Source organism: Pan troglodytes, chromosome 19, assembly GCF_028858775.2.
Source record: "Pan troglodytes isolate AG18354 chromosome 19, NHGRI_mPanTro3-v2.0_pri, whole genome shotgun sequence".
Taxonomy (NCBI): domain Eukaryota; kingdom Metazoa; phylum Chordata; class Mammalia; order Primates; family Hominidae; genus Pan; species Pan troglodytes.
Genome location: NC_072417.2, coordinates 78,742,910 through 78,766,590, shown reverse-complemented (window position 1 = coordinate 78,766,590; position 23,681 = coordinate 78,742,910). Strand labels below are relative to the sequence as shown.

General features: G+C 36.8%; 1 protein-coding gene across 30 annotated transcripts in view; it reads left to right on the top strand.

Moving 5' to 3' along the window:
* Positions 1-23,681, top strand: part of CEP112 (centrosomal protein 112) — a 555,600-nt gene that overhangs the window by 413,257 nt on the left and 118,662 nt on the right. The window contains exon 22 of one of the 30 annotated variants that reach the window (XR_010153365.1): positions 4,844-4,973. The exons of the other annotated variants lie outside the window; for them this stretch is intronic. The gene's annotated coding sequence lies outside the window, so the exon portion shown is untranslated. The remainder of the gene's footprint in view (positions 1-4,843; positions 4,974-23,681) is intronic. 30 annotated transcript variants of the gene reach the window in all.

Below are 23,681 nucleotides of genomic sequence, written 5' to 3'. Positions count from 1 at the left end.
TGATAATCAGAAGTGTTGTAAATGACAGTCTGCCTACTACTTAATAGTAACTTGCTAGGAACAATTATTAGCTTTTGTGTTTTCAACTAAGTAAGATTTTATTGTTTAGTACAATGTTTGGGGAAGTTATAACTGCAATGTGAGAGTTTTTTCTTTGAATTGATATTAAATTATGTCTTTAAAAGGTTATTTTTTATCATCAACTTTCTTTAAATATTTGAATTATTTTTAAATGCCTTAAACTATTTATGGCATATAAAACAAATTGTTTACCAAGACAAAAAAATGCCTTTTTTTTTTAAGAGATAAGGTCTTGCTCTGTCACCCAGGGTGAAGTATAGTGGTGCAATCATAGCTCACTATAGGCTCCACCTCCTGGGCTCAAATGATCCTCCTGCCTCAACCTCCCAAGTAGCTGGGATTAAAAGTGCAAGTCACTGCACCCTGAAAGATGCCTTTTTTTGGGTAAATTTATGTCCAATTTTCATTTTGCCCCAAATTCTCTTTTATCTCCACTTAGAAGAAATAACAAAAAATAAAAAGTATAGTAAATCATATTTTTCTATACTTAGAAACTTTTTCACTTCCACCTCTCCCTCTGCCTTACCTTTAATATGCTAAGTGGAGATAAAGAAATAGCCATCTTTTTATCTAAAAGCTATAAAAATCTCACCAATTCAGCCCATACAGCCTTCTTTTTTTAATTAATTCATTAAACAGTATTTTTCAAGCAACTACTAAGGGCTGAACAATGATGCCAAAGCCATGAGCTCTGTTAATAACCTATTCAGAAAGAAGACACATTTTCAAAAGACTATAGAACAGCCATGCATGTTACCAGGACTCTAAATACTAAAGGGCAAAAAGTAAATCACTTCTAAGGGAAATAAACAAAGAAAACAATGTTAGCATATGAACTAGTCATGGTATATTGGTAGGATTATGGCAGAGGGACAGAGACTGCAAAGCAAAAAAGTGATCTGGAAAAGCCCCATTAATCCATATTAGAAAACGTTCATTCATTCCTCCATTCATTCAGCAGTTATTGGTTGTGTTGTGTGTTGGTCTTCGGATATATCAGTGAACAGAACAGACAAAAGATTCCTGTCTTTGAGAAGTTGATCTCCAACAGGATAAAGGTAGTGTTTGAAAGAGACATGGGCTCCTTATCACGAAGGACCTTGAGTACCAGGGTGGGGACTGTGGACTTGGTAAGCAGGACTGATTCTTCGGCAGGACAGTCACCATAGAGGTCCAGGGCACATTAGAGATGGGCTAACGATTGAGGTAGGGAGACAGGTCAGGAGAATACTGTCAACATGAGATTGAGAAATAACTGAATTGGGTAAGGCAGAGGAAATGTGATGGACCAATGAACTGAAGAAAAAGTAATGGTTTTTGTGTCATAGGTACAGTGCCATTCAAACTTCTTTGAGTCATTTAGTCCTTTGAAAATATATGTTGAAATATTTAGATTCTCTTCCAGAAAAAAATATAGGATATATGTAAAAAACTTATATGTGAATAAAATATAATAGACTAAAATAAAAAGTTTGAATAAAACTTTAGGGAGTGGTCTATGGACTCTTAAAGCCTAGCTATAGCTCCAGATTAAGAATATTCATGAAGGGGAGGAGAACTTCAACCACTAGACACATATTGAGTACTTCAATAAGCACCTGCTTATTGATCACTGGCCTTGGTGTGTAGGGTGTGGGTAGTGGGATGATAAATGACTATAGCACAGCTCCTACCCTCAAAGTACTTAGAACTGTTGAGATGTGAAATTGTTATGTTCTCAGGGGGACAGCTTAGATGGAAGTGGCAAGTCAGCAGGTGGCAAATCAGAACAGAAGGTCAGGAAATATGGCCAATAAACCAGGGGTGTATTCATTATGATTAGAATCACCAGCGAGTCACAGAAAACTCCAAATCTAAATAGTGGCTTAAACAAGAGAGTTTATTTCTCTCACATTCAGGTCACAGTCTGGCTTACCCTATGCCATCCCTATGGTGCAGTCCTCAACTTTGTGGTCCAAGCTTGCATTAAAGCCTAGGCATCAGAATGAGGAGTGGGAAGTGGGCAGAGAAGAATCCAAGTTCACCTACATGGCGCCTCAAAAGGAAGTTTCCAGAAGCTGCCACACAGTGCCTTCATTTACATGCCACCTAAATGCGGTCACATGACCACGTCCAGCTGCAAAGGAGGCTGGAAAATGTAGTCTTTATTCTGGACAGCAGATGCCCAACCAAAAATTTTATTCCTATGGAAGAAGGGAGAATAGGTGTTATGGAAACAACTAGCATATTCATTCTCAGAAATAAATACAAATTAAAATAAGAAACTATTCTTATTACATTGGCAAAGATTGTATTAATTGAAATACTTAATTCTTACAAACATATAGCAGAATGGGCACCCCAGACAATGATATATATGAGTGTAAATTGATACAGTCTCTCTGGAAAGCACTGTGACAATATTTATAAAAATCTCTAAAACCATTTCTATCCATTGACTTAGTCATTTCACTTTCTGGGATTTATCTTAAAAATATAATCAGTGGTGCAATGAAACATTTTTATGTGCAGATAAATACCACAGTTTTATTTATGATTAAGTATTGGAAATAATCTAAATATCCAGCAATAGAAGAATGGTTCAATAAGTCATGCTATCTCCTGTCAGTATCTCAAATAAAAAGAGAAAGGTGATCACATACTAACTATAAAAAGGGGCAGCTGGCCGGGCGCGGTGGCTCACGCCTGTAATCCCAGAACTTTGGGAGGCCAAGGCGGGCAGATCACGAGGTCAGGAGATCGAGACCATCCGGGCTAACATCCATCTCTACTAAAAATACAAAAAATTATCTGAGCGTGGTGGCAGGCGCCTGTAGTCCCAGATACTCGGGAGGCTGAGGCAGGAGAATGGTGTCAACTCGGGAGGCGGAGCTTGCAGCGAGCCGAGATTGCACCACTGTACTCCAGCCTGGGCGACAGAGCGAGACTCCGTCTCAAAAAAAAAAGGGGGTGGGGGCGGGCAGCTATGCCGGCAGGCACAGTCCCTTTGAATAGAGCAGATGGTAGATCTTGTACAGGGTTTGGGGTGGCATAGAGTTGGAGGTGGGAGGTCCTTTCGAAGCCACGGCTTGACATTGTGAAGTAGAAGTCCAGCGACTTGTGTGAGACTGTTGCCGATTGGTTGGCCTCAGAGGTACGTTTGCTGCAGCGAGTCCATCTCTGATTAGCTGGCTTTTCGAAGTCAGGGGCTGACACCTCTTGGTTGATTACGAAAGTGTGTTCACCAAAGCCAGTCGTCATTGATTAATTGAACGGATTTAAAACCAGTTCTGATGGCTACATGTTACTGTGGCTACGGAAGAATCAGTTTTTTCCTGAATTTATGGGAACATTTTAAAAGTCTCAACTCACATGATGAAATAATAAGCTTTTAAGAATTAGGTTTTGCTGGGCGCAATGGCTCATGCCTGTAATCCCAGCACTTTGGGAGGCTGAGGCGGGTGAATCACTTGAGGTCAGGGGTTAGAAACAAGCCTAGTCAACATGGTGAAATGCCATCTCTACTAAAAATACAAAAATTAGCTGGGTATGGTGGCGCATGCCTGTAATCCCAGCTACTCGGGAGGCTGAGACAGGAGAATAGATTGAACCTGGGAGGCAGAGGTTGCAGTGAGCCAAGATCGCGCCCGCTGCACTCCAGCCTGGATGACATAGCGAGACTCCATCTCAAAAAAAAATAAAATTTTAAATAAAATTTTAAAAATTAGGTTTTGAAATAATTTTAATTACATGAGAAAATGTTTATGATATAATGCAAAGTGGGGAAAACCGTGATAAAAATGCTTGTGCTTTCCTGCCATCTCTACTTCCTCAACCCCCTTCCCCTGCGTGCAGAGGCAGCACTGATCTGGTGAGGACATTGTCTCTGCCATGCTTGAGGGTGAGCAGGGTCCCTGGTGTCACACTTGCATGGCCCTAGCTTCCTCTGACTCCGTGTCCCAGCTGTGAGGGTATGACAGGGCTGGAGTCTTCCCAGGCAGGCCCAGTTGTCTTGCTCTCTCTTTAGGCCTAAGTGAGCTTGCTACGGCTTCAGGTTCCTCTACCCTATGTTGACCAAAAGATGGTCAAATGCTGATTTTCAAGCTTGGCAGGAGGGAGTCTTGACCTCATGGGGCTCAGAAACTGAGCCTCATGTTCCCGCCCACTCGCCACATCAAGGGTATTGAGCACAGAAGCAGCCTGTAATAAAGCAGCTTTTTGTGTCTCCGCTGCTACTACTCCTTTCCCGCATGTCTCCTTCGTGAAGAGGAAGCAGGGCAGCAAACTAGGATCTGAGCCAAATACCACCAAAGCCTCGCCGAACCCTTCCTGCTGATATGCTGTGAAGGGTCTGGATCTCAGGCCATAGAGTCAGAGGTGCCTGCTTCACTGGAATCCATTTCTGTTTTGAATCACCATTTGGCTGTGCAGCAGAAACTTCCTACTTGCCTTTCATCACCTCAGGCCTCAGTCACTCCCCTGGTTCCAGGATGGCATGTAAGCCCCAGTGGCTCTATCATGCCATGGGGTAGGGCCTCCGATCCTGGATGTCACCTACCCACCCAGGCACCCACGGAGACATCGATTATCCCCACTAATCTTTGGTTGGACATTATTTTGGCTACATCCGTGCTGCTCTCAGACACCCAGGAAATGTTGTATTCTTCCTGTGTGTGGTCAGGGGGCAGTGGAGAGCCCACAGGAAACGGGTCCTGCAGTCTTGTTGGCCAGCTTGAACACACGCTGCCAAGCTCATCTCTGCTTGTGTCTCTCTGCTCTACAGTGTGGCCCCACAGCCTCTCACCTCTCCTGACCTGTCTGTGAACACCGGCTCCTTCTGCTCTCAGAGGACCCCTGACCTATATGGGGCTTCTATTGTTTCCCCATCTCCCAGGCTTAATGGAGAAGGCAGGGTAAGAAATAGGGTCTTTTCTCGGGAACAAAACCGCAGGTAAACATTTTCTCCTTCATTTCCGATTATGCCCCATCCCTCTTTTCTAGTCTGGGGGTGAGGGAATCAGGGAGATAAAACCGACTTTCAAGTAGTATTCTTATGCCCCGCCCTGGATCCAGTCAGCCCTGGTTATCGTTTAAATCCAAAAATGGACTTTTTTTTTTTTTTTTTTTTGAGATGGAGCCTCACTTTGTCACCCAGGCTGGAGTGCAGTGGTGCAATCTCAGCTCACAGCAACTTCCACCTCCCGGATTCAAGTGATTCTCCTGCCTCAGGCTCCCAAGTAGCTGGGATTACAGGCGTGTGCCACCATGCCTGGCTAATTTTTGTATTTTTTTAGTAGAGACAGGGTTTTGCTATGTTAGCCAGGCTGGTCTTGAACTCCTGACCTCAGGTGATCCACCTGCCTCGTCCTCCCAAAGCACTGGGATTACAGTCATGAGCTACTGTGCCCAACCTCCTTTGCTTTTTCTATACTTTCCCACGAGGCAGGGAAGGTAGAATGACAAGCTGTGCAGGGCTGAGTAGAAGAAAATATCAGGTTTAAGACTTCAGAAATATCCAGGTAATGTGCAAAAACATTGCACCGAAAAATCACTAGCTACATGCGGTGATAGATTACAGGAGATAGTCGCCATATGTATTTCTTTCTATTTCTTGGTTTTTCTACAATGAGCATTTATTTACTTAAAAAAACCCATCTTTATTGAAGTATAATTTACATTTGGAGACATTCTTGTTTTGTGTCCAGTTCAATGATTTTTAACAGATTTACAGAATTGTATACCATCACCACAATCTGAATTTACTTTTATAATCAGAAGAAAATGAGTATTATTAAAAAAATGGCCTCTTATTACAGCAGTAAAAAGGTTGTTGGCAAGTTGAATAGAAGGGACAGGGTCAAATTTCAGGTCATCAAGGAAAGACTGGGTAGTCACCAAGGAGCTCAGTAAATATTTCTTGAACTAATAAGGAAATGAAAATGAAGGCAGAGGGTAGATATTACCTTTCAAGAAATGTGCCTGTGAAGGAAGAAAAGAAGCTTGCAGCCTCAAATCTACCTACCATGCTTCCTCAAGCGTCTGTACCTTTGCACGTCACTCCTGTCATCTGAAACTTTCTTCTCTTTCAGTCACTTGATTCGTTTTCATTCCTGGCTGCATAGCCTTAGACAAGTTCTTTATCTGCTGGGTCTCTCGGTTTCAGTGAGGATAATAGTGCCTACTGCAGAGTTTTTGAGAGGTTTAGATTCGTTCATATGTGTAACACATTTAGCCAATATGTGTCAATAGATCAAGAGAAAAGTAAACAGTTATTTTGTTGTTGTTGCTATCATTATCATTGTCATCATCATCATCATTATCATCATTACCCTTTAATATTCACCTCCTTATTGAAGTCTTCTCTCATGTAGGGTATCTCATATTTTTTCCTTAATAACACCCTGTGCAGATCTCTTTCATGACACTTATTATGCAGTATTTTATTTATTCACTCATCTGTCTCTTCCCTCCCCAACTGCATTAAATCTTTTACTTCTGTAAACATACAGTGCCTAACCCGGAGAAGGTCCTCAAAGTAAATGTTTGCAAAACTAACACAGTGCAGAGGGGTATCAGGGTTTCAGAAAGGGCTGTGTGTGTGTGTGTGTGTGTGTGTGTGTGTGTGTGTAACAAATAGAGGGGTCTTTGAGTTTTCTAATTCTTGAGTCACTTTGAGTAATTTCTAACACTTAAGAGATTTATCCATTTTGTTTAAATTATCAAACATTTGTAAATATGATGTTCATATTTTCTTATTACCCTATTAATGTCTACAGAATCTGATAGTAATGTCCTCTGTCTCTATTTCTGATATTGGTAATTTGTGTCTTCTTTTTCAGATCTATACATCTAGAAATTTATCAATTTTATTGTTCTTAAAGAACCAGCTTTTGGTTTCATTAATTTTTCTCCATTGTTTTCCTCTTTTCTAATTCATTGATTTCAACTCTTATATTTATTTTCTTTCTTTTGCTTACTTAGTCTTTAATTTGCTATTCTTTTTCAGGTTGCTTCAATTGAAAGCTTATACCACTTATTTTTGAACTCCCTTCTTTGCTAATAAAAGAATTCAGAAGCTAAAAATTTCCTCTAAGTACTGATTTAGCTGCATTGTATAAGTATATGCTTCCATTTTCATTCATTTCAAAATATTTTCTAATTTCCTTTGCAATTTTTTTTTCAGGGACAGGGTCTTGCTGTGTTGCCCAGGCTGGAGAGCAGTGCCACTATCACAGCTCACTATAAACTCAAACTCCTGGGCTCAAGCAACCCTCCCACCTCCCAACTCCCAAGTAGCTAGGAATACAGGCATGTACCACCACACCTGGCTAATTTTTAAATTATTTTTTTTCTTAGACATGGGGTCTCACTATGTTGCCCAGGCTCGTCTTGAACTTCTGGCCTCAAGCAATTCTCCTGCCTTGGCCTCCCAAAGCACTGGGATTATAGACATGAGCTACCATGCCTAGCCATGATTCTTTCTTTGACTCTAATATTAGTATATGTCTATCTTTTACTTTACAAAAATTAAGATAAATTTCTGTTATGGATTTCTAATTTAATTTCTTTATGGTCAGAGCATTTACTCTGTATGAGATCAATCCTTTTTAATTTACTGAAATTTATTTTATGGCCCAGAATATGGTCTATCTTGATTAATGGTCAAGTAGGTTGATAGCAGTTTTTGAATTATCTATATCCTCACTAATACGGTCTACTTGTCCTATCAATTCCTGTGAAAGGAGTTTTGAATTATCTTCAGTTGTCATTTGTGAATTTGCCTATTTATCCTTTCATTTCTGTCAGGTTTTGTTTCGTGTATTTTGAAGCCCTTAAAATTAGGTACATACATATTTAGGATTGTTAGATCATTTTCATGGATTCAATTTTTATCATTGTGAAATGCCCCTCTGTATCTCTACAGAGATACAGAGCAGTTTCTTTGTTCTGGAATCCACTTTGTTTGATATTCATATGTTGACTCCACTTTTCTTATGATTACTATTTGCATGGTACATCTTTTGTCATCCTTTTAATCTTAACCTTTTTAAAAAGATTTTTAAGCATTTATCGTGAAAGCACCATGTAGTTAAACTTTTTTAAAAAACACAGTGATAAGCTTTGCCAATTAGTTGGAATTTTTAGGCTACTTATACTTAACATAGTTATTGATATTGTTAGGTTTTAATCTACCATTTTGCTATTTCTTTTCTATTTGTTTCTTTCTCTTCTTTTCCTACCTTTTATTGAATTATTTCTTTCTTTTTTTTTTTTTTTTTTAGACGGAGTCTTGCTCTGTCGCCCAGGTTGGAGTGCAGTGGCTGAATTAATTATTTCTTAACATTTTATTTTATTTCTACTATTAGCTTATTAGCTATACCTCTTCACTGTTGGTTTTTATAGTTGTTAATCTAGGTTTTATTATATACATCTTAATTACAGTCTGTCTTCACCTACTATTGTACCAGATCATATAAAATGTAAGTTTCTTAACAGTATGCTTCCATTTCCACGTTCATATTCTATGTTTCTGCAAGTATTATAAACCTCGCAATTTGTTATTATTGCTTTAAATATTCAATTGTTAAAAGACAATTGTTAAAGAAATTTTAACGTGAGAATAAAAAGTAATTTATATTTACACACTTTTTTATGTCCAGTACTATTTGTTCCCTGGTTTCATCCAGGTTTCCATTTAGTATCATGTCCATCTGCCTGAACGAGTTATTTCAACCTTTTTTGTAGTACACATCTACTGGTGACAAATTCTCTCCAATTTTTCTTTGAATATGTGTGCTTTTCATTTTCAGTTTGGCAGGATAGTTTCACTGGATATGCATTTCTAGATTAACAGATTTTTTTTTAATTTCAGCACTTTAAAGATTCATTGTATTGTTCTCTGACTTGCATAGTTTCAGATGAGAAATCTTCATTGATTCCTGTCTTTTTAATATATCTGTTTTCTCTGGCTGCTTATAAGATTTTATATTTATTTCTGTTCTTTGCAATTTTATTATGTTACGCCTTGATATGGTTTTCTCTGTATTTATCTCATCTTTTGTTTGTTTGTTTGTTTGTTTGATGATCTTTTGGACTTGTGGTCTTACAGGTTTTTTTTTCCATTTTGGAAAATTTTCAGCCATTCCATCTGCAAATATTTTTCCAAACCTCTTTCTCTTTCTGGGATACAACTACACATATGTTAGATGATGTGATACTATCTCAGAGATAACTGAGATTATTCAGTAAACTTACTCCTTGTCTCTCTGGGAACCATTTGGATATTTAAAATGTTATTTTTAGCTTAATTTCCAGTTTCTGCCCTGGCATGTAAGGTGCTTGGAAGTTGCCATTCATCCTAACAACAAGTAAAAAGCAGGAAAAAAACTGATCAGCATTTTTTATATTTATCAGAGAAGTAAACTCACAGGGCAAACTGCTGCCCCCAAATTTGGAGAGACAGTTGATTTTTATGTATGGCGTAAGATAAGGGTCCAATTTTATTCTTTTACATGTAGAAATACAGTTTTCCCAGCACTATTTATCGAAGAAACTATCTTTTCCTCATTGTGTTTTCTTGTTGCCCTTGCTGAAAATTAGTTGGCCATATATGTTTGGATTTATTTCTGGGCTCTCTATACTGTTCTATTAGTCTAGACATCTGTTTCTATATCAGTACCATACAATTTTGGTTGCCACAGCTTTGTAATACAATTTTAAATCAGGATTTGTGATGCCTCCAACTTTATTTTTCTCAGAATTGCATTGGCTATTTGGGGTCTTTTGTGGGTCCTTATGAATTTTAGGGTTTTTTTCTATTTCTGTGAAGACTGTCATTGAAATTTTGATAGGGTTTGCATTGCATCTATATATTCCTTTGGGAGTAGTATGGACATTTAAAAAATATTAATTCTCCCAATCCAAGAGCATGGAATATCTTATTTCTTTGTGTCCTCTTCAATTTCTTTTATTAATGTTTTATAGTTTTCAGTGTACAGGTCTCTCTTTGGTTAAATTTATTCCTATTTTATTTTTTTGATGTGATTGTAAATGAGATTGTTTTCTCAATTTCTTTTTTGGCTACATTGTTGTGCATAGAAATGTCAGATTTTTATATATTGATTTTATATCTTGCAACTTTATGGAGTTAATTTATTAGATCTAATAGTTTTTTGTGTGCGATCTTTGGGATTTTTTACATACACGATCATGTCATCTGCAAATAGAGATAACTTTACTTCTTTTTTATCCAGCTTGAATACCTGTTATTTCTTCTTACTGTCTAATTGTTCTTGATAGCACCTCCAGTACTCTGCTAAGTAGAAGTGGTAAGAGTTGGCATCCTTACCTTATACCAGATCTTAGAGAAAAAGCTTTCAGTTTCTCCCCATTGATTATGATGTTAGCTGTGGGTTTTACTCAAATAGGCTTTATTATGTTGAAGAACTTTCCTTCTATATCTAAACTGTTAAAAGTTTTTATCAAATCGGACATTGAGCTGTATTTAATGCTTTTTTGTCAATTGATATGATCATGTGGTTTGTTAATGTGATATATCACATTGATTGATTTGTGTATATTAAACCAGCCTTGCATGTCAGGGGTAAAACCCACTTAATCACGACGTATTGATGTGTTGTTGAATTTGGTTTGATAATATTTTATTGAAGAGTTTTGCATCAATGTTCTTCAGAGAGGTTGGCCTATAGTTTTCCTATGTTGCTTTGTCTGGCTTAGGTATCAAGGTAATGCTGCCTCATAAAATGTGTTAGGAAGTAGTGTTGACCCTTGAATGACACAGGTTTGAACTGCATGGGTCTACTTATCTGCAGATTTTCTTCTGCCTCTGCCACCCCTGAGACAGCAAGACCAACTCCTTTTCCTTCTTCTCAGCCTACTCAACATCAAGATGTCAGGGATGAAGACCTTTAGGATGATCCACTTCCCACTTAATGAATATTAAATATATTTTCTCTTCTTTATTATTTTTATAACATTTTCTTTTCTCTAGCTTACTTTACTGTAAAAATAAAGTATAGGATAAGTGTAATATATAAAATATGTGTTAATTGATTGTTCATGTTATCAGTAAGGCTTCCAGTCAACAGTTGGCTATTAGTAGTTAAGTTTTGGGGTAATCAAATGTTACATGCAGATTTTTTACTGCATTTGGGGGGTGGTCAGCACCACTAACCTCCATGTTGTTCAAGGGTCAGCTATGTTATCCAGCTCTTTTTTTTTTTGGAAGTATTTAAGAAGTATTGGTATTAATTCTTTTTTGAAAGTTTGGTAGAATTCAGCCATGAGGACATCTGGTCTTGGGCTTTTCTTTGTTGGAGAGATTTTAAATTACTACTTCAATCTCTTCATTTGTTATTGGCCTGTTCAAGCTATTTCTTTTTTATTCAATCTTCTTCAGTTATATTTTCCTAGGAATTAATCTATTTACCCTAGATGATCAACTATGTTGACATATAATTGTTAATAATAGTTCCTTATGATCTATTTCGTTTCTGAGAACATCTGTTGTAATGTCTCCACTTTCATATCTGAGTTTATATATTTGAATCTTCTCTCTCTTTCTTTTTTTAAGCTGGTATAACTAAGAGTTTATCAATTTTGTTCATTTTTTCAAAAACCAACTCTTAGTTTTATTGTTTTTTTCCTGTGGTTTTTCTATTCTCTATTTATTTCTTTTCTGATATTTATTAATTTCCTTCCTTCTGCTAACTTTGGGTTTAATTTGTTCATTTTCTAATTCTGTGAGGCTTAATGTTAGGCTATTTGGGATCTTCTTTTTAAATGTAGACATTTATTGCTATAAACTTTCCTCTTATGGGACGTTTATGCTTTTGGGCATCCCATAGGTTTTGGTATGTTGTGTTTTCATTATCATTTGTCTCAAGATCGTTTTCAATTTTTCTTTTGATTTCTTCTTTGATCCATTGATTATTTAGAGCCAGTTGTTTAATTTCCACATATTTGTGAATTTTCCAAAGTTAATTCTGTTATTGATTTCTAATTTTATACCATTGTGGCCAGAAATAATACTTGACATGATTTTGATCTTCTTAAATTTAAGACTTGTTTTATGGCCCACCATGTAGTCTGTACTGGAGAATGTTCCATGTGCACTAAAGGAGAATGTGTATTTTGTTGCTGTTGGATAGAAAGTTATATATAGCCCATTTTGTCTAAAGCACAATTCAATGTCAGTATTTCCCTTTTAATTTTCTGTCTCATTATCTGTCTGTTGTTGATGGGGGATATTGAAGTCACCACTATTACTGTATTGCTATCTATTTCTCCCTTCATGTCCATTAATATTTGCTTTATATATTTAGGTGCTCTAATGTCTAATGTCTAATGTGCTCTAATGTCTAATATATATTTACACTTGTTATATCCTCTTGATGAATGTCCTCTTTATCATTAGTGACTTTTTTTGTCTCTTATGAAAGTTTTTGACTTGATGTCTATTTTAAATCTAAATATAGCCACTTCTGTTCTCTCTTTTTTTTTTACCATTTGCGTGCAATAGCTTCTTCCATCCCTTCACTTTCAGCCTATGTATATCCTTAAGGCTAATGTGGGTCTCTCATAGGAAGCATATAATTGGATCTTGATTTTTTATTCATTAAACTACTCTGTGTCTTTGGATTGGAAAATTTAATCCATTTGTAATTATTGACATTTAAGGACTTACTACTGCTATGCTGTTTATTGTCTCCTGGTTGTTTTGTATATCCTTTGTTCCTTTTTTCCTTTCTTATTTGCCTTCATGATTTGGTGATCTTCTATAGTGTTAGGTGTTTATTCTTTTTTCTTTATTTTTTGTGTATCTGCTATAGTGTTTTGCTTTGTGGTTACCACAAGGCTTACGTAAAATGTCTTATAGTTATATAATAATTGACTATTTTACACTGATAACAACTTAATTTTTTCCACATACAAAAACTCTAAACATTTATCCTCCACCCTGCTTGATCTAGTCTGCTGTTGAAGCTCTCTATTGCATTTTTAAATTTCATTCATTGAATTCTTCAGGTCCAAGATTTCTGTTCGGTTCTTTGTTATGATACCTATCTCTGTTGAATTTCTCATTCAGATCATAAACTGATTGATATCATCAAATTGTCTCTCTATATTCTCTTGTAATTTTTTTGAGTTTCCTTTTCTTATTTTGAATTGCTTTACAAACAAAGCAAAACACTATAGCAGATACACAAAAAAATAAAGAAAAAAGAATAAACACCTAACACTATAGAAGATCACCAAATCATGAAGGCAAATAAGAAAGGAAAAAAGGAACAAAGGATATACAAAACAACCAGGAGACAATAAACAGCATAGCAGTAGTAAGTCCTTAAATGTCAATAATTACAAATGGATTAAATTTTCCAATCCAAAGACACAGAGTAGTTTAATGAATAAAAAATCAAGATCCAATTATATGCTTCCTATGAGAGACCCACATTAGCCTTAAGGATATACATAGGCTGAAAGTGAAGGGATGGAAGAAGCTATTGCACGCAAATGGTAAAAAAAAGAGAGAACAGAAGTGGCCATATTTAGATTTAAAATAGACATCAAGTCAAAAACTTTCATAAGAGACAAAAAAGTCACTAATGATAAAGAGGTCATTCATCAAGAGGATATAACAAGTGTAAATATATATTAGACATTAGAGCACATTAGACATTAGAGCACATTAGACATTAGACATTAGACATTAGAGCACCTAAATATATAAAGCAAATATTAATGGACATGAAGGGAGAAATAGATAGCAATACAGTAATAGTGGGGACTTCAATATCCCCCATCAACAACAGACAGATAATGAGACAAAATTAAAAGGGAAATACTGACATTGAATTGTGCTTTAGACAAAATGGGCTATATATAACTTTCTATCCAACAGCAACAAAATACCAAGAAAAATGGTTTTACAAGCACCTAAATTATTGGGGATTTTTCAGAGCCTAACCAATCTGGGGGAAGGGAGATAACCACCTACAGCCAACTCTAGCCTTCTATATGGGGGATGGAAAATGCACAAGTCCAGATCCCTCCATTCTTGAACCATCCTGGTTGAGCTAGGAGGGGGAGAAACTGAGAAGCACCGTGACATTTACAGCCCAGAGGCACAGGCTTACTAAAAGACTGACCTAGTTATAGGACTATAGAACACTTCCTCTTCCCTAACACGTTACCACCACATGATTAAAGACTTTTTCACTGCAGTTCCATATACCCAATACGTCATGTCCAGCTATAAGGAAAAAAAAATTACAAGGCATACAAAAAGGCAAAAAACACAGCTTGAAGAGACAGAGCAAGCATCAGAACCAGACTCATATATGACAGAGATCTTAAAATTATCAGACCAGGAATTTAAAACAGCTACGATTAATGTGCTAAGGGCTTTAATGGATAAAGTAGATGGCATGCAAGAAGAGATGGGCAGTGTAAGCAGAGAGATGGAAATTCTAAGAAAGAATGAAAAAGAAATGCTAGAGATCAAAAACCCTAACAGAAATGAAGACTGTGATAGACTCATCAGTAGACTGGACACAGCTGAAGAAAGAATATCTGAGCTTGAGGATATCTCAGTAGAAACTTCCAAAGTTGTAAAACAAAGAGAAAAAAAAAGACTGAAAAAAACCAATAAAATATCTTTTGTAGTTGAGACATCTACAAAAGGTGTAATGTACACATATGGGAATAAAGGAAGGGGAAGAAAGAGAGAAAGGAACAGAAGAAATATTTAATGAAATAAAGACTGAAAACTTCCCCAAATTAATGTCAGACACCAAACTACAGATCTGTAAGCTCAGAAAACACCAATCAGCATAAATGAAAGAAAAAACATGCTACACACCTAGGCATACCATATTCAAAATGCAGAAAATAAAAAATGTTTAAAAAGTATTGAAATCTGCCAGAGGGAAAAGAAAAACACCTTACGTATAAAAAGGAGAGGTGAGAATTACATCAGTTTTCTAAGAAATCATGCAAGCGTGAAGAGAGAGAAGTGAACAATCTCAAGTGTTGAGAGAAAACACCTCTACGAATCTAGAATTCTGTACCTCGAAAAATTATTCTTCAAAAATGGAGGAGAAATACTTTCTCAGACAAACAAAAATTGGGGGAGTTTGTTGCCAGTAGACCTGCCTCACAAGAAATGTTAAAAAGAAGTTTTTAGATAAAACGAAAATGATATAGGTAAGAAACTTTGATCTACATAGAGCATCAGAGAATGAATAAGTGAAGATAAAATTAAAACTTTTATTTTTCATCATAATTGACCTAACAGATAGCAGTTTATTCAAAATATTAATAGCAACAATATTCATATATATTTATACACACATATATACTTACATAAGCTTACATATATGTGAAATGAATGACAGCAGTAATACAAAAAATAACAAGGAGTAAATTAGGATTATTTCATTCATATAAGGTACTCCCACTATCCATGAGATGATATAGTGTTATTTGAAAGTGGAATTGGATTATTTATAAATATATATTATAAACTCTAGGGCAACCAGTAAAAAATATGTTTTAAAAAAGAATCATGGAGAGAAAATGGAATATGCTCAATTAAAACCCACAAAATGCAGGAAAAACAGTGTAAGACAAAAATAGGAAAACTGAACCAGGACAATGAATAGAAAGTAGTAGCAAATATGGTAGCTATGATCTAACTATACCAAGTAATCACTTTGGATGTCAATGGCCTAAACATACCAATTAAAAGGCAGAGATTGTCAGAGTGGATCAAAAAATAAGACCCAACTATATATTGTCTCCAAGAAACCTGCTTTAAATATAAGACATATATAGGTTTAAAGTAAATGGATCAAAAAAATATATACCATACTAACACTAAGCAAAAGAAAGAATTCGTAGTTATATTAAATTCAGATACAGTGGACTTTAGGACAAAAAATTATCAGGGATATGGTAGCCATTACATAATGATAAAGGGTTTAATTATCCAGGAAGACATATCAATCCTTAACAGGTGTATACCTACCTAACAGAACATCAAAATACGTGAGGCAAAAAAACCAAAAACGAACAAACAAAAACTATGTGAGGCAAAAACTGATAGAACTGCAAGGAGAAATAGATGAATCTACTATTATAGTTGTAGACTTTAATACCCACTATCATAAATGGACAGATCCAGCAGGCAGAAAAATCGGTAAGGACATAGTTGAATTCAACAACACCATCAATCAACTGGAAATAGTGGATATCTTGGACTACTTCATCCAACAGCAGCGGCATACACATTCTTTGCAACCTCACATGGACCATTCCCCTAGATAGACTACATTCTGGGCCATAAAATGTATCTTAACAAATTTAAAAAAGTAGAAATCATACAATATCTGATCTCAGACCACAATGGAACTAAACTAGAAATCAACAGAAAGATAGGTGGAAATCCCCAAATACTTTGGGATTGTATAACACACTTTAAAAATCACACGGGTCAAAGAAGAAATCTCAATATAAATTTAAAAATATTTTGGACTAAATGAAACCACAGCTTACCAAAATTTTTGTGATATGGAGAAAGCAGTGATTAAAGAGAAATTTATAACATAGAATGCATTTATGAGACAAGAAGAAATATCTAAAATCAATAGCCTAAGCTTTCATTTGGGAAACAAGAAAAAGAAGAGCAAATTAAATCCAAAGTAGCAGAAGAAAGGAAATAATAAAAATAGAGCAGAGCCAAAGGCAGTGTCATGTACCTGTAATCCTAGCTACTTGGGATGCTGAGGGATCCCTTGTGCCTAGGAGTTTGAATCCAGCCTGAGCAACATAGTGAGACCCTGTCTTTAAAAATAAAAATAAAAATAATTAAAAAAAAGTTTAAAAGAATTAGAGCAGAAATCAATGAACTTGAAAACAGGAAATCAATAGAGAAAATCAATGAAACCAAAAGCTGGTTCTTTGAAAAGATCAATAGATTTGATAGGTTTTAGCCATGCAAACTAAGAAAAAAAGAAAAAGAATATAAATTACTAATAAAAGTAATGAAAAATGAGGTATCACTAAAGAGCCCACGAGTATTGTAAGGATTATAAATAAATACCATGATCAATTCTATGCTTATAGATTTGATAACCTAGACACAATCTGCCAAAAACACAATCTGCCAAAACCCGCACAGGCAGAAAAAGATAATCTGAATGGATATATCTATTAAGGCAATTGAATCAATAATTAATGACCCTCCTTTTCCAAAATAGAATACACCAGGCCTACATGGATTCAATGGTAAATTCTGCCAAACTTTTAAGGAAGAAATTATACCAATCCTCTACAATCTCTTTCAAAAGATAAAAACAGAGGAAATAATTCCTAACTCATCCTGTGAGGTCAGCATTACCCTGATACCAAAACCAGACAGAAACATTATAAGAAAAAAAATCTATTAACCATTATATTCCATTAACATAAATGAAAAAATCTTTAACAAAATATTAGCAAATTGAATCTAACAATGTACAAAAAGAATTATACACCAGAGCCAAGTGGAATGTATCCCAGGTATGCAGGGCTGTCTCAACATTTGAAAATCAGCGAATGTAATCAATCGCATCTGTGTGATCATATGATCATATTAATAGATGCAGAAAAATCATTTGATAAAATTCAGCAGCCATTCATGAAAAAAAATCTCAGCAAACTAGGAATAGAGGTGAACTTCCTCAACTTGATAAAGAACATCTACAAAAAACCTACAGCTAACATTGAACTTCATGGTGAGAAACTAGAAGCTTTCTCTCTAAGATCAGAAACAGGGCATTGATTGTGATTCCCCTCTCACCACTCCTTTTCAACATCAAAGAAATCTTAGTTAATGCAATACACAAGAAAAGGAAATAAGAGGTATACAGATTGGAAAGGAAGAAATAGAACTCTCTTTGTTTGCAGATGATGTGATTGTCTATATAGAGAATCCAAAAGAATTGACAAACTCTTGGAACTGATAAGTGATTATAGCAAGTTTACAGGATGCAAGGTTAATAAATAAAAATCAACTGCTTTCATTTATACCAGCAATGAATAAGTGGAATTTTAAACTAAAAACACAATACTATTTACATTAGTACCCCCAAAATTAACTACTTAGGTATACGTCTATAATAACTGTCCCTGACTTACAAAGGTTCAACTTCATGATTTTTTTGACTTTACAATGGGTTTATCGAGGTATTAAATGCATCTTCTACTTAAGATATTTTGTACTTACAACAGATTTATCGGGGTGAAATGCCATTGTGTGTCAAGAACCATCTGTATGTATGAGATTTATATGATGAAATCTACAGAATTCTGATGAAAGAATCAGAGAAGAATTAAATAAATCAAAGAACAACTAAATGAGCGCTTACCTCATTTGTTTCCCTTCTCTTTGGGTCACAATCCTCTGCTTCCTGTTGCCTGATATCCTAAAACAGTTTCTCCTTTGTTTTGTCCAGTTTTCTCATTGTTTACTGTGGCAGATAAAATGTGGTCCCAGTTACTTCATCACAGCCAGGGCAGCAGTCATGAATTTTATTGTTTTACAAATTTGCACATTTATTTTGAAGTAAAATACAGATATTTTCAAGTTTGAATGTTTTGTAAATATTTTAAATTAAATATAAATATTTGTTATAAATTTTCTAAATATTTTTGCTGGTAGGATGGTGCAGAGTTTTACCAGGCTGGCCATAACTGGATTCATAGTGTTACATGAAAGGGGACTCCATCCAGACCCCAAAAGAGGGTTCTTGGATCTCGCGCAAGAAAGAATTCAGGGTTGAGTCCGCAAAGTAAAAGCAAATTTATCAAGAAAATAGAAGAATAAAAGAATGGTTACTCCATAGACAGAGCAGCCCCTAGGGTTGCTGGTTGCCCACTTTTATGGTTATTTCTTGATTACATGCTAAACAAGGGGTGGATTATTCATGCCTCCCCTTTTTAGACAATATAAGGTAACTTCCTGGCATTGCCTTGGCATTTGTAAACTGTCAGAGTGCCAGTGGGAGTGTAGCAGCAAGGATGACCAGAGGTCACTCTCGTCACCATCTTGGTTTTGGTGGGTTTTGGCTGGCTTCTTTACTGCAACTTGTTTTATCAGCAAGGTCTGTATGACCTGTATCTTGTGCCTACCTCCTCTCTCATTCTGTGACTTAGACTGCCTTAACCTCCTGGGAATGTAGCTCAGTAGGTCTCCGCGTCATTTTACCCATCCCCTATTCAAGATGGAGTTGCTCTGGTTCATACGCCTCTGACAATAGTGTTCCAAGAAGGTTCAAATAGATGCCTACAAAGCTTTTGAGTAGAAAGTAGTACTGCATAATTATCTGAGCTTTATGCCATGTTTCAAGAATCTGGGAAGCATTCTTGCTTTCTTTCATCCTAAAACAACTATTTTATTCAGAAACTTACGCTATTATATTTTAAAGATATTTGAAGATTTTAAAGACATAGCTATTATATTTTAAAGCTATCATAGTAAGATCTGGGCTTGCCTTAAATATAAATATTTTAGACGAATCTCCTAATTTTCTTCTCTCCAAATCACTTTCCTGGAAATCATGAATGCCTGAACCTTCACCATTAATGGTAGGAAATGGAAAATGAAGGAATGAAGGACTTTTTAAAAATTGAGGCATAATGCAAAGAAAAGGGTAGCACATTAAGATAATTACAACCATGGACACTTTTGTAAATTGGTCGTATTTTTCCCCCTTTCTAATTGAGTTTTAAACCCAAGCTTTTGTTAGGAATTAAAAGTGAACCAATACATTGGGCTCTTTAATAAGGAGAATGATCTGAGGAAGCAGCCCTAGAAAAACAGATGAGAACTGAATACTGTCTGGAGGAGGACGGGCACAACCAATCAGAAATGGCAACAGTCAGAAAGAACCAAAGATGAAAACAACTACTACTACTACTACTATGACTACTACTATTTCTACTACTACTTTGCAGAAGTAGCAGAAGAAAGGAAATAATAAAAATAGAGCAGAGCCAAGGGCAGTGTCATGTACCTGTAATCCCAGCTACTTGCGATGCTGAGGGATCCTTTGAGCCTAGGAGTTTGAGTCCAGCCTGAGCAACATAGTGAGACCCTGTCTCACTATGTGGTTCCCAAATTGTGGTTCCCTCCTCTTCTGTTATATATTTGTTCAAGTTATGCTGCTGGTAGTTGTTTAAAAATTGTGTTTCTATATACAAATAATAGCTATAAAAATAAGACTTGGTTTAAAATAACTAAGCCTTCCTTTACGCAGGGAAATGAAATGTACACTCAGTACCATCTTGATACTAAAGCTACTCAAAAAATGCTTTAGGGACAGTTTGCCTGATAAGTTAGCCTTGAATTTTCAACCATGATAAACCAGAGCTTTTTAGATTTATATAAGAGGGGTTCAGGAATTCAGGCAGCTATGATTTACACTGAAGAAAATATTAATAGTAAAAACCACAAAAGTTGATCAGTTAATTTTATTCCTTTGGTTACTCGTATTCTCCAAAGTATTGATTCTACTCTATTTAGCTGTTAGCAAATTCCAGAAGTGTTTCTGTATTACAGACTGGCCTCATTTTAAATTCAGCATTGGCAATTTCAAGTGGGTCCTGATGCTTCCTGGAGTCCTGGGACTCATACTGGATTTCTCTGTCTTTTCCCTTTCCTGCTTTTTTTAGATGACTATTTTATGCCTTCCTTCACTTCTGAAATTTCCCAAAGATGTTTTCTACCATCCTCATGCTCAGCTGATGAATCTTTCTTCCTACTTTGCAGAGATAATGAGAGCAATCAGAAGCTCCCATCGTTGTTCCTGGGGGATCATTTGCCTGCACTTCCAGCAGAGGCCATCTCCTCCCCTCCTGCTCGAGGTCCCACCCTGTAGTAGCTGGCTTGGGCTGCCATAACAGAACACCACAGACTGGGTGGCTTAAACCATAGAAATTCATTCTCTCACAGCTCTGGAAGCTAGAAGCCCAAGATCAAGGTGGTATCAGGATTGCTTTCCTGAGGCCTCTTGCTGCATTCTTGCTGTTTCCTTTCCTGTGTGTGCATACAGAGAGACAGGCAGAGAAAGATGGGTGTCTCTTCCTCTTCTTATAATGACACCTATCCTGTTGGAGTAGGGCCCCACCCTTATGACCTCATTTTGCCTTAATTACCTCACCAAAGGCCCTATCTCCAAATACAGTCAAATTGGGGTTTAGGGTTGCAACATAACATAGGAATTTGGGGAGGACACAGTTCACTCCATGACATAGCCTTCCCCTTAACTCAAGGACATGTCTCTAGGAAAGCTCTGGCATCATCTGGTTTTTTTCCTCCCTCTCTACTGCTAGATCTTTCCTATCAGCCTACAAACATGCCGTTAATTTCCTCAACTTACCAAAAAACAAAACAATTCACCTCTCTATTCACCCGCTTCTCGGGCAGCTTCCATCTCATTTCTCACCTTCCCTTTATAATAAAATTCTGAACAAATTCCAATGCCTCTCCTCTCTGAATTTCCTTTAATCCAGATTTCATGTATCCCACTACAACAAAATTTCTTTTATCCTTATCACCAGTGACCTCCATGTTGCCAAACTACTGTGATCAATTCTCAGGCCTCACTTTCTATGGCCTCTCTGTAGCATTTGACACAACTGAGTAGTCCTTGAAACACTTTTCTTCAATTGGCTCAAGATTCCGTATTATCCTGATTTCTTTTCTTTTTTTTTTTTTTTTTTTTTGAGACGGAGTCTTGCTGATCACACAGGCTGGAGTGCAATGGCACGATCTCAGCTTGCTGTAACCTCCACTTCCCAGGTTCCAGTGATTATTCTGCCTCAGCCTTCCAAGTCGCTGGGATTACAGGCTTCCGCCACCACGCCCAGCTAATTTTTTTGTATTTTTAGTAAAGATGGGGTTTCACCATGTTGGTCAGGCTGGTCTCGAACTCCTGACCTCAGGTGATCCACCTGCCTTGGCCTCCCAGAGTGCTGGGATTACAGGCATGAGCCACCAGCCTATCCTGATTTCTTGACTCTGTGGCTATTACTTCTGTCTGTTTCCTCCTCATGTCCCAGCCTCCTAACATTTGCAGGCCCAGGGCTGAGTATACTTAGACCTCTGCTTTCTTGTGTATACTTGGGATCTCATCCAGTATATACACTAGATATCTTGGGATCTCATCCAGTAGCATGGTTTCACACACCCTATATAAACTGATGACTTCTGAATTCATAGTTTTAACCTAGACCTTAAACCATAAACTCAAGACTTGAATACCCAGATACTTCAATACTGCACATTTAATAGGCATCTCCAAGTTTAATAAGTACAAACTGATCTCTTGATCTTCTCTGCAAAAACCTATTTCACCTGTAGCTTTTCCCATGTTAGGTAATGACAACCTCATTCGTCTAGTTGCTTAGGACAAAAATCTTGAAGTCATCCTTGACTCATCTCTTTCCATTATACGGTATGTCCAGTTGGTTCTACTTTCTAATTTTTCTCCAATCTGACCTCTTCTCACCACCTCCTCTGTTGCCATCCTAGATTATTTGCAGTACCCTCCTAACTGTCTTACTTGCTTCATTCTTGCCCCAAACGAAAGCTGGAGTGGCCTTATTAATACCTATGTCAAATCATATATTTCTCCTATACTGAAACCCTGAAATGGTTTGGGTGTGTGTCCCCGCCCAAATCTCAGGTCAAATTGTAATCCCCAGTGTTGGACGTGGGGCCTGGTGGGAGGTGGTTGGATCATAGGGGCAGATTTCCCTCTTGGTGCTGTTCTTATAACAGTGAGTGAGTTGTCATGCAGTCTGGTTGTTTGAAAGTGTGTATTACCTCTCCACCTCTCTTTCTCCTGCTCTGGGCATGTGAAGATATGCATGTTTCCCCTTCAACTTCCACTGCGATTGCAGGTTACCTGGGACCTCCCCAGCCATGCTTCCTGTACAGCCTGCAGAACCATGAGCAAATTAAGCCTCTTTTGTTTATAAATTACCCAGACTTGGGTATTTCTCTTTTTATTATTTTTATTTGTATTTTTGTTCTTTTTCAACTTTTAAGTTCTGGGCTACATGTACAGGATGTGCAGTTTTGTTACATAGTAAACGTGTGCCATGGTGGTTTGCTGCACAGACCAACCCATACCTAGGTATTAAGCCCAGCATGCATTAGCTATTCTTCCTGATGCTCTCCCTCCCCGCAACCCCCAACAGGCTCCAGTGGGTCCCGCCCCCATGTGTCCATGTGTTCTCACTGTTCAGCTCCCACTTACAAGTAAGAACATGCACTGTTTGGTTTGTAGCAGTGCAGGAATGGACTAACACAAACCCCTTCAGTGACTCTCTGTTTCACTGATCTTAAAAGCCGAATTCCTTACAATCACGTTCAACACCGTGCAGGACCTGATTCTCTCACAGCCCTGTGTTGTCTGAGGGAGCCAGTGCTCCACTGGTTGCACTGATCCAACCACACTGGCCTCTACACCGTATTTTATTTTATTTTATTTTATTTTATTTTATTTTATTTTATTTTATTTTATTTTATTTTATTTTATTTTTTGCGACAG